This window comes from Danio rerio, chromosome 18, assembly GCF_052040795.2.
Source record: "Danio rerio strain M-AB ecotype USA chromosome 18, GRCz13ab, whole genome shotgun sequence".
Taxonomy (NCBI): domain Eukaryota; kingdom Metazoa; phylum Chordata; class Actinopteri; order Cypriniformes; family Danionidae; genus Danio; species Danio rerio.
In genome coordinates this window covers 17,434,120-17,452,500 of record NC_141038.1, presented here as the reverse complement: position 1 = coordinate 17,452,500, position 18,381 = coordinate 17,434,120, and the positions used below count along the sequence as shown (strand labels likewise).

At 38.3% G+C, this 18,381-nt stretch overlaps 1 protein-coding gene and 1 long non-coding RNA gene across 3 annotated transcripts in view; both read right to left on the bottom strand.

Annotated features, from left to right (window-relative positions):
- The window catches only part of itpr2 (inositol 1,4,5-trisphosphate receptor, type 2), a 167,294-nt gene that overhangs the window by 79,591 nt on the left and 69,322 nt on the right, over nt 1-18,381 (bottom strand). The window lies entirely within an intron of this gene.
- LOC147839694 (uncharacterized) lies at nt 13,411-17,389 on the bottom strand. Its single transcript, XR_015514839.1, has 2 exons — nt 15,105-17,389; nt 13,411-15,061 (listed from the first exon to the last, which is right to left on the bottom strand). It is a non-coding gene; the product is annotated as an uncharacterized LOC147839694 (long non-coding RNA).

Here is an 18,381-nt window from a genome sequence, read left to right as displayed (position 1 = left end):
TAAAAAAAAATTAAAAAAAATATTTTTTTTCATAATTTTTGTTAACGGGAAAGAAGAATAATTTCTTTTACATAATAGTTTTAATAACTAATTTCTAATGACTGATTTCATTTATCTTTGCCATAATGACAGTTTATAAGACTATAATATATTTTTCAAAATACTAGTATTCAGCTTAGTGCAATTTTTAAATCAAAGGTTAATTATTTATTGTGTTTACGTTACTCTATGATTTTCATCAAAGTGCAGGCAAGACAAACATAAAAATCATCTTTGAAGATCTACTTTGAAAAAAACAAAACAAGATACATACATCTTGGGTGCCTTGAGGAGGAGTAAATCGACTGCAAATGTTAACTGAATAAAGTTTCAGTCACACGCACAATTAATGATATTTGTCAAAATACTTCAAATCATTTCCTACTTTTGTTCATCATAATTGTAGATGCTCTCCTCAAATCTGCTTTCACTCCTACAAAACTGTCAGTAATGAGAGTTGGGTTTCTCTCCTGATGCTGCAGTGTTTCTTGCACTTCCGAGGAGGAAAGACAGTGGAGGAGAGTGAGAGATGAAGGTAGCAGAGCGAGTCTGACTCATCCGTCTGCTGCTGCAGGAGAAAAAAAAAAAAACACCCTGTGCAGGTGAAGTGAGGACAAAAGAGAGAGATAGGAGATGGAGAAGAGGAGGGAGGGAGAAAGGGAACGATAGAGGGATGGATGGAGCAGTGGGGAGGAAGAAACAGACAGGCTGAGTTGTTTAAAATGTGCATGGACACGCCACACTGCGGCTGGACGGGTTAAGCCTGCGATGCTCCAGCGAGCTTCACAAAAGCCCTGCGCTGCTGTCTGCAGGTACTGAGAGATCGCGATTCGGAGAATGAGAGAGAGAAAGAGAGAGAGAGAGAGAGAGAGAGAGAGAGAGAGAGAGAGAAGTGCTGTGCTGTGCTAGGCTTGTGTCTCAGGCCTGGCTCACTCCACACAGACATTCAGCACACACACACTCGCATTACAGCACACAAACCTCTGCTATAAGGTTTTCCTGACAGACTTTTCAAAGTTTTTGATGCATTACAAAATTGAATATAAGTATTGTATATACAGTATATATGAAATATAGGGCGTCAAGGTGGTGCAGCGGGTTGCACGATCGCCTCACAGCAAGAAAGTCACTGGTTCGAGCCCCGGCTGGGTCAGTTGGCATTTCAGTTTGCATGTTCTCCCCACATGGCTTGGGTTTCCTCTGGGTGCTCCGGTTTCCCCCGCAGTCCAAAGACATGTGGTATATGTAAATTAAATGAGCTAAATTGGCTGTAGTGTTTGAGTGTGTGTGTAATTGATATGGATGTTTCCCAGAACTGGGTTGCATCTGGAAGTGCATTCGCTGTGCAAAATATATGCTGGATCAGTTGGGGGTTCATTCCGCTGCGGAGACCCCTGATGAATAAAGGGACTAAGCTTAAGGAAAATGAATAAATACTTATGTGTAAATATAATTAGAGATACATTGAATTAATTTACTGCATATTAAATTGGTTTACCTAATCAAAAATGACAGAAAATCCTCCAAAATACTAAGTTGTTTGTGCTCAGTTTAACTTTTTTTAGAAGCATGGGGAAAATGCTTTAAGTTTGCCATAAACATATTAGGCACCATAACCGTTTCATCGTTGTTAATAATAATAATAATAATAATAATAATAAATGTTTCTTGATCACTAAAATACATAAGAATGCTTTCTGAAGCATGTGACTCTTACTACAACCCCGAAACTGTGAGACTAAAATATATATATATTTTTTTGTCACAGGAATAAATTACACTTAAACATTTTAAACTGTATAAAGTTTTACAGTTTTACATTTCTAAAGAATACTTTAAAAACAATTAGAAGATATATTTTACTGTTTTTCAAAGTATTTTATATATAAACGTCTGGTTTGATAAAAAAAAAATCAACAGACAACTTTATAAAAAAAATTATAAAATTAAATAAAATAAAAAAAACGGACAAATAAAATGCTGTTTATTTTGATACAGTTTTGACAAATTGAGTTTAAAAACTTTTATGTTTGCAGTAAAAAAAAATCTGCAGTATATGAATATAACATTTTATCGATTTTGAGAGTGCTAAATTTATAATAAAGCCTGAGACCGGCGAGGAGTATTACAAGCCAACAATCCCTGCTGATTTACACCAGAGAACTTATTTGATGTATTCACTATTGAAGCAGTTGTGTAAACATCTCACACAACACAAAACACCTTCGCAACAACTTCATTGGCACTGTAAAGTTAATGGACTGAAACTTTGCCGCCATGCAATCTCACTCTTTCCAGTGTGGAAGGAGGATTATGACTTTGGGAGGAACAGATTTATGGAAGAGAAAGTGCAGGAGAGAAAAATCAATACAGCTAAAATCTCATCGGACAGTCTAGACATGAACACCTCGACCACATCTTCCACAGTCCAGATATTGCAGAACAGATACTTGTTCATGTATTAAAGGCAGATCTGGCTCAGGAAAACATTAACTTTTTGGCATTTGCATTCTAGTTGAAGCTTGAAAACAATCAAGGATGCAGAAGCACCATGGAAGTATTGTAAAAGTGGTCCAAATGACTCTCAGAACATTTTGAAGGCAAAATTTAAGTTGTTTTTAGCTTAGATCTCATTGTGTTTGAGAGTGAAGAAGCATTGTAAATCAGTTAGATTATAAGTACCAACAAATGAATTAAATTATACTTAATTACTTTCTCCAAGGGCTGTTTAGATCGAAGTTGATATTTCATTATCTTAGAATTATAAGGTTCTATCTGACATTTTTGTCAAAATTGAGCAACTGACATAGTATAGCGCCACAGCAGAATGAACCACCAACTCATCCAGCATATGTTTTACATAGCGAATGCTATTCTAGCTGCAACCCAGTACTGGGAAACATTCATACACACTCATTCACACACATACACTATGGACAATTTAGTTAATTCAATTAACCTATAGTGCATGTCTTTGGACTTGTGGGGGACAGCGGAGCAGCCGGAGGAAACCCACGTGAACATTGGGAGAACATTCAAACTCCACACAGAAATATCAACTGACCCAGCCAGGACTCAAATCAGTGACCTTCTTGTTGTGAGGCGAAAGCGCTACTCACTTTTCCACCCGAATCAAATTATTAGTCCTTGTATTAATCAGGGGTTGCCACAGCGGAATGAACCGCCAATATATCCAGCATATGTTTTACACAGCAGATGCCCTTCCAGCTGCAACCTATCACTAAGGAAACACATCACCACGTTGGCGTAGGGAGAACATGCAAACTCCACACAGAAATGCCAACTGACCTAGTCAAGGCTTAAACCAGCGACCCTCTTGCTGTGAGGCGAGAGCGCGACCCACTGTGCCAACCTACTGGTTGACTTGATATTTGTAACCAAATAAACAAAATAAAACTTAATTAATAAAATACAATTAATAATTCACATGAAACCGTGAAATTGAGAATGTAGAAAAATAAATAAAGTAAATAAACACATAATAATTATTCTTTAATTAAAATCATTATATTTTTATTAATTCATGTTTTCTGATTAATAAATAAATTATTCATTTGTATAGGAACAGTGCCAAAAAGCTAAATATAAATATTAAGGTGATTATTGTGTATAACTTAATAAATAATCTGTACATGAACTTGTTGGTGGTTCATTCCGCAGTGGTGACCCGTCATAAATATGGGACTAAGCCGAAGAAAAATGAATGAATGAATGAAAGTAAAAATATCCAAAAATCATGAAATTGAGCATGAGGATTGAAATAAAGTGGATTGAATCAACCAAGTTGGATCTTCCCACTGAATCGGTTTATAACTCTCAAAACACATCTAAATCACGTTTGAAATTTCTCCACTCAACTTGAAATCAACGTTACAACGTAGAGCAATCCATCTTCATCCAGATTTTAAACCACACAGGTGTCACCTCAGGCCTCAAAATACCCAAGACTCCTCAATCTCAGCCTCCAAAATTGAGCAGAACAGCAGGGCGTCTCAAACAGTAAACGTCCGCCCCGTCCAGTGGCCTGACAAGCCAGCCATTGGTGCAGATGGCCCTCGTGACCCGCTCTCATCAGTGGCATCAGTGTTCAATGTGGCTCATAAACAGCGCCACTAACAGCAAAACAAATTAGCCTTGCATGTGAGAGCAATTGGAGAGATTGTTGATTCGCAAGCGGGGCCAAGACAAACAGCAGCGGTGGACGTAAACAACCATTCCTGAAGATGACTGACCCTGGTGTGGTTCGGAAGCAGAGCATGTGATAGTCTAACAGGGTTAGGGCACAGGACGTGCTTGTAGGACGTCAGCGGGCGAACTGGGCATTCGGGCCTTGCTTTCAGACTGAGCATACAGCAAAAAGAGTGTTTGCACTTTCTCTCAAAAACTGATCTTTGCTGGTTTTTCAAACTACTTACTTAAAATGAGCTGAATCCACACAAGTTTCCTGGGGTGGAAAACTCAATTGTTTTGACAAATTTAAGTGGATTGAACATAAAACAGTTATGTTAACTCAGGGGTCACCAACTTTTTGGAAACTGAGAGCTACTTCTTGGGTACCGATTAGTGTGAAGGGCTACCAGTTATTAAATAACACATTTTTCTTAATTTACTTTTAATTATATGTTATTGTTAATAATTAATTATATTCATCTATGTGAAGACATTGATCATATTAATGATTTCTCACAGTAGTTGTCAACAATGATTTAACAAGTTAGATAAATAGATAAGTAATTTTTAAATTTACACCAATGCAAGTCTGATTTGAAAAGAATACCTATAAAAACATTAGATGCAGCTTACTCATATGTGGTGCTATGGTGAGCTATTATTAGAACAGGCCCGCAGGCAACTCGTGTGAACCTGGCGGGCTACCTGGTGCCCACGGGCACCATGTTGGTGACCCCTGTGTTAACTTAATCAATTTGTGTTGGGACAATATTAGGCATGGGACGATAACCGTTTTCAATACTGCGGTTTAAAAACAGTCAAGGTATTAAAACCGCCAAAATTTTCTGCTATACCATTTCTACGTTATTTATAAGGTGTTTTTTTTTTTTTTTTTACGTTTTTAAGTATCAACAATATCTTCAGTAGAAAAGCTATCCAAGATGTCATTTTAAATTGTAATGAAATCTGTGTTTTTTTATAGTGGTGGAGAGAGCTTAACACAATTTAGGAAAATGAAGATTGATGAAGATAGTTTCTTAATTTGCAGGTATGTTTTGTACAGTAATTACATAAGCTGAAGGTGGGACACATTTTGCAGAGCTAATCTGCATGGTAGAAACTACATGCTGATAATCAACAATAGAGTATATTGTGATGATGAACATGCATGATATTGTTATCTTGAACACTTAAAGAGTGTAATATTAGAGTGTAATAAAGAGCCCCTATTATGCAATATAAAAGGTCATATTTTGGTTTTGGGTGTCTCCAGTAACAGTCCGATATGCATGCAAATTAAAAAACACTTTCATTCTTATAATCTGCATTTATTTTTACCTAATGAACCAAACAACTTCCATATGATTTGCTCAGCCATTCATTTGTTCCCAAACCTCTCCTTAGCTCGAAGCTAATCTGCTGTGAATGGTCCGTTGACCCAGTCTGTTGTGATTGGTCGACTGCATTCAGCTCAAGACAGAGAGAAATGCCTGCCATTAATTTAAAAAAACAAATGTTGCACCCATATTGTTTGCTATGGAATGCAAAAACTTTGAAGCTCAATATCTCAAAATCATTCAGAACGCAGATAGAACCTTATAATTCCAAGGTGACGATATGTCAGTGATTGTCATCTTCGTGTCATGATCAGTCCCGTGATCCTCCACACTTCACTAGTGTCTAAAGGGAAAGGCACGTTCACGTTTTACCGGATCGAGCATTTTATGCTTGCTGATGTCTCGTATCATCGTCGATAAAAGCAGCCAAAAGAACCAAAAACAAGATGAATCATTTGTTTGACTCTGAATCAAATCTTTCGTTTAAGAATCAATAGTTTTAAACATGGTGCAATTTCAGATTTAAATCTCAGCTGGATTTTTTTCACTCAGTGCATGGAATGTTATTTTTAAAAATCTATAATAGGGCCTCTTTAAATACACTCAAAAATGTTTAAACTACTTATTTAAAAAGAGCTGAAAGAACACAATTTTGAGTTTTGTTTTTGTTTTTTTGAGGGACAAATTAATAGTTTTATGGTCAATCTACTTCAATTTGTAAAAACAAATAAGTTAACTTAAGTCCTTCATGTTGTAGCAACACAAATCTATTGTGTGAAAGCCAGCAGGTTTTTTTAGTTTTTTTTTTTTTTTTGGCTAAAGAAATCTACAAACAGCCTTTGTTAATCTTAGGTGATGCTAACTTCTTAGTGATTTTCTTTCTTAAAACATACTACTTGTTTTGATAAATCTTGTTAATAACCATCACAATTCAGTTGCACAACATCCAGTTCTTTTCTCCTATTCTAAATATATTCCAACAAGAGAAACAGCAATGACGCTTTTCAACAGTGTTTTTCTGACTAAGCAGGACAAACAAAGCTGGATGAATATCAACATGATGTACAGTGGGCTGCAGCGGACTGTGGATCTCCTGTGGATCATCTACAGGTGTGTTTTTCTGACTCTTCAAGCAAGCTGTACAGCACGTACCGCATCATTTCCATGGCCACCACACACACCTTCTGCACCGTGCTTGATGACTTATTTAAATCATGAGGGTGGCAAGGGAACATAACAGGCCAACAAATATACAAACACATACAAACAGACTGGAGAATTTTTTACAAGAGATTATGCTTGACAAGGTGCACTACGAAAATGCAGGCTCCCTGTAGAATTTGTGTTCAAAAATAATGTGGATATTATATATTTATTTCTAGTCAAACGGAATCAATAATCTAAAATACAAATAAAAATATTACATGTTGATCATTGTGACATGGACATAATGTGCAAGGTAACAATGCAGTGCATCTAAAAAGCTCTTTAAAAATAATTTCTAAATGTATTTTTCGTTTAGTGTACAATCTCTAACATGACGGCAAAATTAACCATGTTTATCGACAGTATTTCCATAGTGTGCAAGATTCATTATAATAAAAAATGTATACACTACACTTCATGACAAAAGTCTTGTCGCCTATTCAAATTTTAGAAACAACAAATATTAACTTGACTTTTCGTTGATCATTTGATTTTAGAAGTGGCTTATACGAAAGGCAAAGGACTCTATATTAGGCATATTTTACTAAAATAATTTATTATCATGCCTTGATTATTAATTAGGACAGAAAAGATCTGACTTTGCTTAGACAAAAGTCTTGTCACTTAACAGTAATAATGTACAGATTAGAATATAAAGACATGGTGCAGTGGAAATAGAATTAACATTGTGTAGGACTCATATGAACTTGGACAACTGCATCCACACATCTCTGCAATGACTCAAATCACTTATTAATAAAGTCATCTGGAACGACAAAGAAAGCATTCTTGCAGGACTCCCAGAGTTTATCAAGATCCTTTGATAATGTCTGGTGTCTGGTGACTGGGCTGGCCAATCCTGGAGCACCTTGACCCTCTTTGCTTTCAGAAACTTTATAGAGTGAAGTATCAGGAGCGCTATCCTGCTGAAGAATTTGCTCTCTCCTATGGTTTGTAATGTAATGGGCAGCACAAATGTCTTGATACCTCAGGCTGTTGATGTTGCTGCAGATCTCTTGCATTCCCCCACACCAAATATAACCCCAAACCATGATTTTTCCTTCACCAAACTTGACTGATTTCTGTGAATCTTGGGTCCGTGCAGGTTCCAGTAGGTCTTCTGCAGTATTTGTGATGATTGGGATGCAGTGAAAAATCTACCCTCTGCCACTTTTCCAAATGATCAACTAGAAGTCAAGTTACTATTTGTTGCTCTTACAACTGGGATTGACGACAAGACTTTTGTCAGGTAGTGTATATTTGATTTAAAAGTAAAACTTTAAAACTTTCCAATTATATTGTACTTAACAAAAGCCTATTACGATTTGTTTTATTCATTTTTTATTTGTGCAATTTATTATTTTTAATAATAACGATTTACTTTTTTTCCTTTGACTTAGTGCCTTTATTTATTAGGGGTTGCCACAGTGGAATGAACCGCCACAATTAAATTTATTTAATCATACATATTTATTTTTAATATTTATTATTGTCATAGATTTTTTGTCTAATTAAATGAGATGCATTTTAAATAGACAAAAGTTAACATGTAGTAGTGCAGTGCAACATTTAAGGAGCTTAATATATGCAATTATAAATATTCATATTTTGCTTAGTTTTTCTGGTTTTAAGCACAAAAGAGTTTAAATATATCATTAATATCATTTCTAAAAGCTCATCTTGCAGAAGCAGATCAGGCTGTCATTGATTTTAGAACGTTTGTTAACATACAGGTTCTGTTTCAGGTTCTGACTAGCCTATGTGTGTGAATTATAATTCATCAATTATAAGAGTATATTTGTGGCTTGTTAATGCCAAAGGGCAGTGGAGAAGATCAGACTTATATCACAACAAACACATCCAACCTTGAAGCAGATGAGCTACAGCAGCATTGCCTAACAACAACAAACTCAGGCTATAATTCACAATTACTCATTTAGCAGATGTTTTTATGCAAAGTGACTTACAAGTGAGGACAAAAGCAGCACTTCAAAACATCAGAGAGAACTAGTATACAAATGCTATGACACATCCAAGTTGTTTTTCCTCTGAGCAAACACTAGCAAAACAAAACTAGACAATAGAAGATTGTCTAAAAAAAGGACACCTAATCTGATTGGTCTCGATTTCCACTGTGAAATTCGGATGGTAGGTTCAGAATTTGCTGTAAACAACATGAAACCTCATGTCACCGCACTGGATGATGAGAACAGGTTTATTTGCATGTGTCATTGACGAGACCCCTGGGTTAAACGTGTGTGTGGAGGCTTTGGTCTAAGCACTCTGACTGCTCTGGTGGGATTTGTGTGTGGGCTGAAACGCTCGTATTGGACTGTTGTCATCAAGGAGACCTGCTTGCACGGATCATGTGCATGTGTGCGTTCAGAGCATGTACATGTCTCACTGCCACCCCCAGTCCAGTGGTGTGTGTGTGTATGTGTGCATCTGCATGTGTGTGAGGAGCTTAAGCGTGTGAGGTTGGTAATCTGAAAAGCAGCTTTGCCTCTAGGCGCTAGTGTGAAACTTGGCTGGAGAGAAATACAGGGAGGATGACAGAGAGAGAGAAAGAGAGGCTGTTACGTAACAGGGCTTTTCTTTTTGTCAACAAACAGGAGAGGCCTGTTTATACACACACACACATATGCAAACAAAGTTAGTCACCAAATGCTGGCACGAGAGAGTTTACTTCAAGAACACACCCAACTCGTGAGATGCAAGGTATAACTCTGCACAAACACACTCCAGAGCAAGCCACAGTTAATGTTTTGTAACCAGAGCTGGACGCGGTGAACAGAAACATCTTGGAAGAGAGGGAAAGTACGCGCCGAGGAGCACAAGTGGCCTGGCTGGGATTTCTGCACGTACACTGAGCCACGCTCACTTACACATTTATCACGTTCTGCAAAAACAACAACCCTGCGTGGAGCTTCTGCTGACTTCTTTTTCATGGAAATGGTGCTGGTGCTTGTGCCAGACTTGGAAATTTGGCCAAAAGGATTTATATAGAGGCCTGCGATTTTCATTGACGTAGCCGACTAAGTTAGAACATAACCTGCCCACGAACATAGTACAGTACATGATGCTCCTTACTCTGAGGACTTTTTGTTTTAGAACACCCAATGTTAAGTGTCATTAAGCAGTCGTCATCAAGAATTCGGCTGATTTGAATTTGGGAATTTTGTTTAATGAGCAGAATGTATTAAAATGTAATTATTTAGTTATTATAGAGTTATTCTCCAACTCCAAGATTAGTCCCACTTTGTAACAAACAATTAAATCTTGTGTAAGTACATAGTAGTTAAGGCCACTTAATATAAAGTGGGACCCCAAGATTTATTAACTCCAAGATTTATTTTTTACGAAATCAAAATTTTTATTCAGCAATGATGCATCAAATCGACCATATATGACAGTGAAAATGACTGATTGTTATTTAAAGAAAAATAGTTTAAACAAATGCTGTTTTGTTGAGCTTTCTATTGATTTAAGAATTCCTTGCAATCCATCATTGCATAATAGCGTACTGGATTAGGTCCAATAAGTAGTGGACGCACATGCATGAGCGACTGTTACTAGAAATGAGAATTATTTATATTAATTATTAAATTACCCATAACACTGTGTGTTATTAACGTCTATACCTACTCCAACCATCACAGTAGCAAGGGTGTTACAACATAAACTATTGGACCAGATCAAGTAGTTCGTCAAACTAGAGACTGCAGCAAAAACATCTTGAAAATTTAAAGCAATACCATGGTATTCAAAACTGATAATCATAAAATTATGTTTTTATTCTTTATATATTTCACAAGATTACTGTTTTAAAGATATTTTATTGAAATAAATTCAGCCTTGATGATAATTGTAACGTGATGTGACGCTGACAACGGAAGTGTGGATCTAAATGCAAGTTTATTAAACAGAGAATGGTCAGGAAAGCAATGGTCAAACCAGGAGTAAGCAGATGTAAACAGGCAACACAGAGTCGTAGTCAAATAAGCAGGCAGATGGTCAAAGGCAGCAAACAGGAATCAACAGACAAACAAGGTGAGGGTCAAAACACGGCAAAACGAGACAAAGTAAACTCGTTGTAATGTCACAAATACAGTAAACAAGACTCCGCAATAAGAGTGTCAAAGTGAGCCGTACATACAGGTATGTGTAATCAGTTCAAGAGCAGCATCAGCTGTGGAAGGGTAATCAATGAAGACTTGGAGCAGGTGTGTGTGTGTGTTGCATAACTGGATCTTGTAGTCCATATACCAGCATATTTGTAGTCCTATGTGTTGTGTGTTTTTCAGCAATCTGCTCAGGCTGGATCGCTGGTGACCGTGACAATAATAGAAGATGGACATTGTGACATTGTCTTAATAAAACTAATATTTTCTTCAAGTTACTGTTACACAATATAGTATCACCAACGCAAAATTTTTATTTAGCTCTCAGATAACAAGCTAACCATTGGCCTACTAGCATAACAAGCTAATATTTAGCCTGATAGCATAAACTGGTCAAAGAAGCTCTTTTTAAAGTCCACATTATCCGGAAGCTGCGGCTGTTTTCTTTTTCTTTCGTATTGTGATGCAGTTTCCAGAGAAACAAAATATTAAATTAAATTACAAAACAGTGGGCGTGGTTTGTTTTTCTACTGCAAGTTGATTGGATATAGTAAAGTAGGCATTTAATTCAGAAAGATCTGGAAAATGGGAGAGCTATTACAACAGACACTACTGTCTCCTCACCATTTCTGTTTTTGTTAAAACTGACTGGTGGAGCAGCATGGTTAAATGTTATCCACGTCCAATTCCTAAAATATACGTAATCTGACAATTAAACTGAAAAAAAGCAGAAAGTGTATTTTCACATTTCAATTAAAGATTTGAAGAGCAAACTACTTTTTTAACATGCACAGATGGATTATTCATCACATGGACAGTATGGACAGTTTTGATTTCAAAGGGACTTTAATAATTTAGCTTTTTTGGAGTGGGTGATAAAAAGTTCGATTCCCACATTATTTCATATCTAATCAACCTTATAATGAGCTAGAGAATACTTCACTCATTCATTCATTTTCTTTTTGGCTTAGTCCCTTTATTCATAAGGGGTCGTCACAGCAGAATATACCGACAGCTTATCCTGCACGTTTTACGCAGCGGGTGCCCTTCCAGCTGCAACCCATCACTGGAAAACACCCATACAGATACACTATGGACAATTTAGCTTAGCCAATTCACCTATAGGGCATGTCTTTGAACTTGTGGGGGAGCCCGGAGCACCCACAGGAGAACATCCAAACTCCACACAGAAATGCCAACTAATCCAGCCGAAGCTTGAACCAGCGACCATCTTGCTGTGAGGCGACAGCGCTACCCACTACTCCACCTCCAAGAAATTATTATTTATTTTTTTAATAAATTATCATATATATTTTTAGGTAAAATTTTACTTTTATTTTACATTAACAATAAAGTTTTGCAAGAAAAAGGACTGTTGGAAACAGCATGTTATTGGTTGTTGCAAAGGTGTAGTTAGCTAACATTTTTTTTTTAAATAAACACCACATCAACTTTAAAAAAAAATTATCATGTGTATAAAAAACATTTATTAAGAAAGCATTTATTAAAAAAAACATTTATTAAGAAAGCACTGAAATATTCTATTGTTAATATTGTTTCCACACTAACTTCAACTCAAGTAACTCAACCCTTTCTAAAATCAAATGTAAAGTGATTCCAAAAGCAACTACACACACTCGCGAGTCAAACAACTGCAAAAACAAAAACTTTAAAATATACAGACACACTGTCCACTTTATAGCTTTGTGGTCAGAGTTCTCTGCTGTGAAAGTCTGGACATTACCACATATCTAAAATTAAAACAGAACAACAGCACCTGCTTGACATTTTAAGCATTTTGCACATTGTGTGCAGACACATGCTCACGTTCACCTCACCACGTCAACACAAGAGATCATGAGAGAGAGAGAGAGAGAGGGAGAGAGAGAGAGGGAGAGAGAGAAAGGGAGAGAGAGAGAGAGAGGCCAATTATATCTGCTCATGAGTCATGACCTGCTGCTCAGCAACCAAATCACCAAGTCAATGCCGAGGCAGAAAAAAGTATGGCTTCTTGCTTCAACAAGAGAAATCCAACCCCAAAAAAGAAAAAAACACAACAAAGATAAACAAGTGCTAAACGATGGGAGAAAGCAAGTGAGTGAGCGGGAGCGAGAACATGATGAGCCACGTGAGTTTGGCTCAGACACTGCAGGCCGGTTACGTAAACACCCCCCGCTCCGTCGCCTCATGGACTCAGCAGACGCCGCGCCTCTCCAATCCCTCCGCCTGCTGCTGCGCCACGCTTTTTTCTCTCCTCTCACATGGCTTCTCACATGCTCGCTCCCTCCCTCTTTCTCTCGTTCCCTCGCTCGCCCTCCTACTCTCTGTCTCTGCCGGCGGTCTGAGCAGAGCAGGCCTGAGTGAGACTGCAGCTCCACTCTCAGGGCAGGAGAAATACGGCAAAACAGCCAAAGCCTGTGGAGAACGAGCTCTCCAAAATAAACAAACACATACGGATGAGGAATTGTGGAAACTATTGCTTTTCTTGGGCAAGAGACGAAACAAAGCTGAGTCACTTTTAAGGACAGTCTTTTTATTAGAGTGATAACTATACTGCTAAATTAAATCAAAATAGTCTTATAATTTGTAAATTTTCGCAGCGCTTCCACTATTTTTGAAATGAACTGAATCAACATTACCTTGGGCTAAATAACGACAGCTTTACATAGAGCTGTTAATAGCAAGTACATTCGTTTAACCCTCTGTTGGGAATGTTTTCATCCACTCTGGGGTGATTTTGAATCTTAATTTGGCCACAACTTTCTTTGTGTTTCCAGCCTGAGCCCACGAGGAAAGTTAAGTGGCTAATTTGTACGAATTCGTACGAGTTGAGTCGTGCGAAAATGTACGATTTTAAAAAGGAGGTGTAGTATCAACCCAGCCACTAAACCCAACTGTCATTGGGTGATAAGCAAATTGTACTGAATTGAATAAATTAGATGGTACGAATTTACACGAATTAGTCACTAAATCGAAAAGTTACAAATTGCCGTGAGATGGTGTTGGTGTTCAAATCGAATCACTTTTATTGTCAGCACGTGTGCTATGATGAGTGAAAAGCTTAGAAAAAAAAGCTTGTTTCAGCAAATTGAATAATTTTTGGTGACAAACCTTATTTCCACACATATTTTGGAAAAATGCTTTGAAAATTTTTAAAAACTCAATATACTGTTTGCAAATGTATTACTCCTGTTGTGTTTGTGGCAATTTTCGCCCCATTGACTTCCGTTCTAATGACATTTTTTAAATGCAAAGCCATGACACCATACTATAAAGTATTCTTTATTGTTGGTGGTTTTCCCTCTTGGGAAGAGGTACATTTTTTTCTGTAGATCATCAGTTGCAGTGCAAAAATGATTAGTGTCTGGCTTTGAGTTAATAGTTTCTGGCTTTTGGCTTTGTATGTGTGTGTGAGAGACCTTTGTGCACTTATTTTGATATCTCTGAGAAAATTTAAATAAGCTGCTTAGCTTTCAGAACATAGTAAACATAGTAAGTGTAGTTATGCACAAACACACTATAATCTGCTGATTTACGCCATAGAACTTCATGTAAAAGCAAAAACATTTTTTGCACAAGGGTTAATGGTGCCAACTGATGATCAACAGCAAAAATGAGAGATTTGATCTCTTTTTGGTGAGAAAACCACCAACAAATCAAGAATACATGCATCATTTTGTGTCAAGGCTTTGCAATCAAAAAATGTCATTATAATGGATGTCAATGGGGCAAAAACAGCCACGAACATAACAAAAGATCAGTCCATTTAAACAATACACAAGGGTTAATATTTGATTAACTTTATATCCCTTAAACACAGAAACAATTTGTATTCTTGCTTGATAATGTTTAACGCCTCACAACTAAAAGGACACCAATGCGAAAGTTCACATCAACGGAAAAGTATCATTTCAAAAAAGAAATGTCTTATTGTCAATAAGACCTACCTATCTTTCGATCTATCTATCTGTCCGTCCGTCCGTCCATCCATCTATCGTTTATTTATCTGTCTATCCATCATGTCTCCATTCACCCAATATCAGAATCTTGAAACAGAGTATATACAGTAATCTGAGAGTGAAATTCAATACCTTTTAAGATCCCTCTTAAGACTCTTTCCATACATTTTACAGTTTTTCTCAGTTGCTCTGTGCATTTCTCACAACACTATTTACATTTGCACAACAGTTGTTTCTGCATTTTTCAAGACAATCAGTCATTTGTGCACATCATAGTAGCAGTTTCTCATTCTTTTCAACAAATTGCAACTAGCTGAGGATACAATAAACACTACTTGATAGAACTTAAGCACAAAATGGTCTAGGCAAGCACACATTCCTAATGATGAAGAAGATGCTTTGAGGCTGCTGCTACTTGAACTAGCCATGTTTTGTTTGGCAGTTACTATAAAACAATACAACAAGCTCGTCTTCTTCTGCAAGACAAATGAGTGTTAAGGCTTATTCATACTTCAGCATCAAGTGCACGTGTATGGTCTGGCGCATCCTTCGCACAGTTGCATGGCCCTTACTGTGGCTGGCGTCAACGCACACCTCTCAAAAAATGTAACTACACGTCGCAACGATGCGTATTGCAAGCTCTGTGATTGGTTGGCTTAGTAGCAGTAACGAGCATGGGTGGGAGCCGCGAACCACATGGATTGATTGTTTACAAATGTGGAGTTGATGATTAGGCAAGGCAAGGCAAGGCAAAAGTGCTTTGAAAGTGTTCTTGCAGAGCAACACAAACAGCATGCAGAAGTATAAATGCCCAACTACGCGCATGGCTTGCACTGTGGGTTACGCCAATCACTTGACAGCGTCTTCTGTCAAGGAGTGATCTTGCATGTTTATTTTGCTCATCGCCAGTGAAAATTGCTTGAATGCAAAAATTTTTCTTGAAAAAAAAATGCAGAGACAAGAATAAGTAACAGTTGAAGTCTGAACTGAAAGCTGCGACCCTTTTTTTCTGTATTGTGATGCAGTTCCTAAAGAAACTAAATATTAAATGAGAATCAGTGGGCATGACTTGATTTTCTACTGCGAGCTGATTGGATGCAGTAAAGTAGGCATTTCATTCAGAAAGATCAGTTAAAAGAGTTTCTGTAGAAAGCCAGTTGGCATATTGTGTGGAGTTTGCATGTACTCCATGTGTTTAGGTGGGTTTCCTCCGGGTGCTCCAGTTTTCCCCATAGTACAAACACTTGTGCAATAAATTAATTAAATAAACTAAATTGTCTGTAGTGTATGAGTGTGTGTGCGCGAATGAATGGGTGTTTCCCAATACTGGGTTGCGGCTGGAAGGGCATCCTCTGCATAAAACTTGTTCCGGCATAGTTGTCGGTTCATTCTACTGTGGCGACTTCTGAAATAGAGTCTAAGCAGAAGTTAAATTAATGAATGAATAAGTATTACAAAGCATAACAAGCATTTTACATTACATTCTACTAGCTGTGATGCAATAACGGCTATGATATCATTAATGATGTTTATAATGCAACAGCTGGAACAGAATCGGTCCTTTACTCCTAGTTTCCTCTACTCTTTCTTGTCCTCAAGTTTCTCTCGCCCTTTTCTTTTTTCCCCCTCGGTGTGCAAGGCTGTAGTCAGCTCTCTGCAGTATTGATTTGTGGTGCTGGGTGATTTGGCTACTTGCTCGAGCACTGTGAGCGTGTCCTCATGTGCCTTTGCTTATGTAACAGCGCGGGACTCTTTCTCTGCTGAATGCTGATTAACTGTCTGGAGCTTTAGGACTCCCAGCATTCACCCTGCCACAGATGCCAACGACACTGCAGAGGAGCGAGAGCTGCACTTCCCTTTGTGCACACACACATACACACTCTTTACAAACTGAAAAGAGAGGTCACCAGGTTCACGTCGTTTGGTTTTGGCACTAGCGCCCTCTTCTGGTGGCTGTTGACATGGCAAAAACATTCCCAAGAGGCATTAGGGCAGGTGCATTTCTGAAATATATACCGTATACAACTGTAGTTAGTGGCACGGTGTAGTAGAAACACATTTGTATATACCTCCGATAAAAAAAAAATTTATATAGTAATAGAAAAGTCTTTAATAATTTACCGCATTTTTTGGATCATAAATACAGTAAAACATGTAATATTGTGTATTATTACATTTAGAAAATTTGTATTTTGATGTTGACTTGAGAAAACCTAGCTTGAATTTTTAAAACAACCATTCTTAAAAGGTTGAGGTGTGAAACAGGCTTGTGAAACAGTGTGAGAGCTAAATTTAAATAGATATTTTTTAAGTCGATTTTTAAGTTTGAAAGCAGATTTTCATTTCACAAAGTGGTTCAATTTCACAGAAAGACAATCCAATGTGTCTGCTAGGGTGTTGCTAGAGTAGCGACAGATGCTAGAGGCCATGGTCTTTAGCCTCCTTGTTAGAGCAACCAACTTGTTGGTTAGAGCAACTTTATAGGGCAACCGACCAACAAGCAGCGGAAGGTCGCGGTTCAATCTCAGCTCAGAGCGGTTTGGGTGGTATAGGAGCAGCGGGGTTACATTGGTGCCGAGACCCCGGATGGGTGTGAGGTTTAGGGTTGTGTGTAGCAGGGGCCAGCAAGTGAAGTGCTGTGCAGGTAAACCTCACTCCTCTGACCACTAAAGGCACTTTAGCAACAGATGCTAGAGGCCATGGTCTTTAGCCTCCTTGGTAGAGCAACTGACTTCCGGGGGGAAAGGTCAACGTTTCAATCCCAGCTCAGAGCGGTTTGAGTGGTATAGGAGCTGCTGGGTTACATTGTTGCCGTGACCCTGAATGGGTGTGAGGTTTAGGGGGGTGAGTGTAGCAGGGGCCAGCAAGTGAAGAGCTGTGCAGGTAAACCTCACTCCTCTGACCTCAAAAAGTACTCTAGCAACAGACGCTAGAGGCCAGGTATTTAGCCTCCTTGGTAGAGCAACCGACTCCCGTGGGGAAAGGTCACTGTTTCAATCCCAGCCCAGAGTGGTTTAGGTGGTGTAGGACCAGCGGGGTTACATTGGTGCCGTGACCCGGGTGGGAATGAGGTTTAGGGGGGTGAGTGTAGCAGAGACCAAATAGTGAAGTGCTGTGAAGGTTAACCTCACTCTCCTTACCTCTAAAGGTGCTTTAGCGACAGACGCTAGTGGCCATGGTCTTTAGCCTCCTTGGTCAATTGACTTCCGAGGGGAAAGGTCAATGTTTCGATCCCAGCTCAGAGCGGTTTGGGTGGTGTAGGACCAACAGAGTTACATTGGTGCAGTGACCCCGGATGGGAGTGAGGTTTAAGGAGGTGAGTATAGCAGAGGCCAGCTAGTGAAGTGCTGTGCAGGTAAACCTCCCTCCTCTGACCTCTAAATGTGCTCTAGCGGCAGATGCTAGAGATCATGGTCTTTAGCCTCCTTGGTAGAGCAACTGACTCCCATGCAGATGGTTGCCAGTTTGATCCCAGCTCAGAGCGGGGTGGGTGGTTTAGGATCAGCAGGGTTACACTAGCCAGTTACT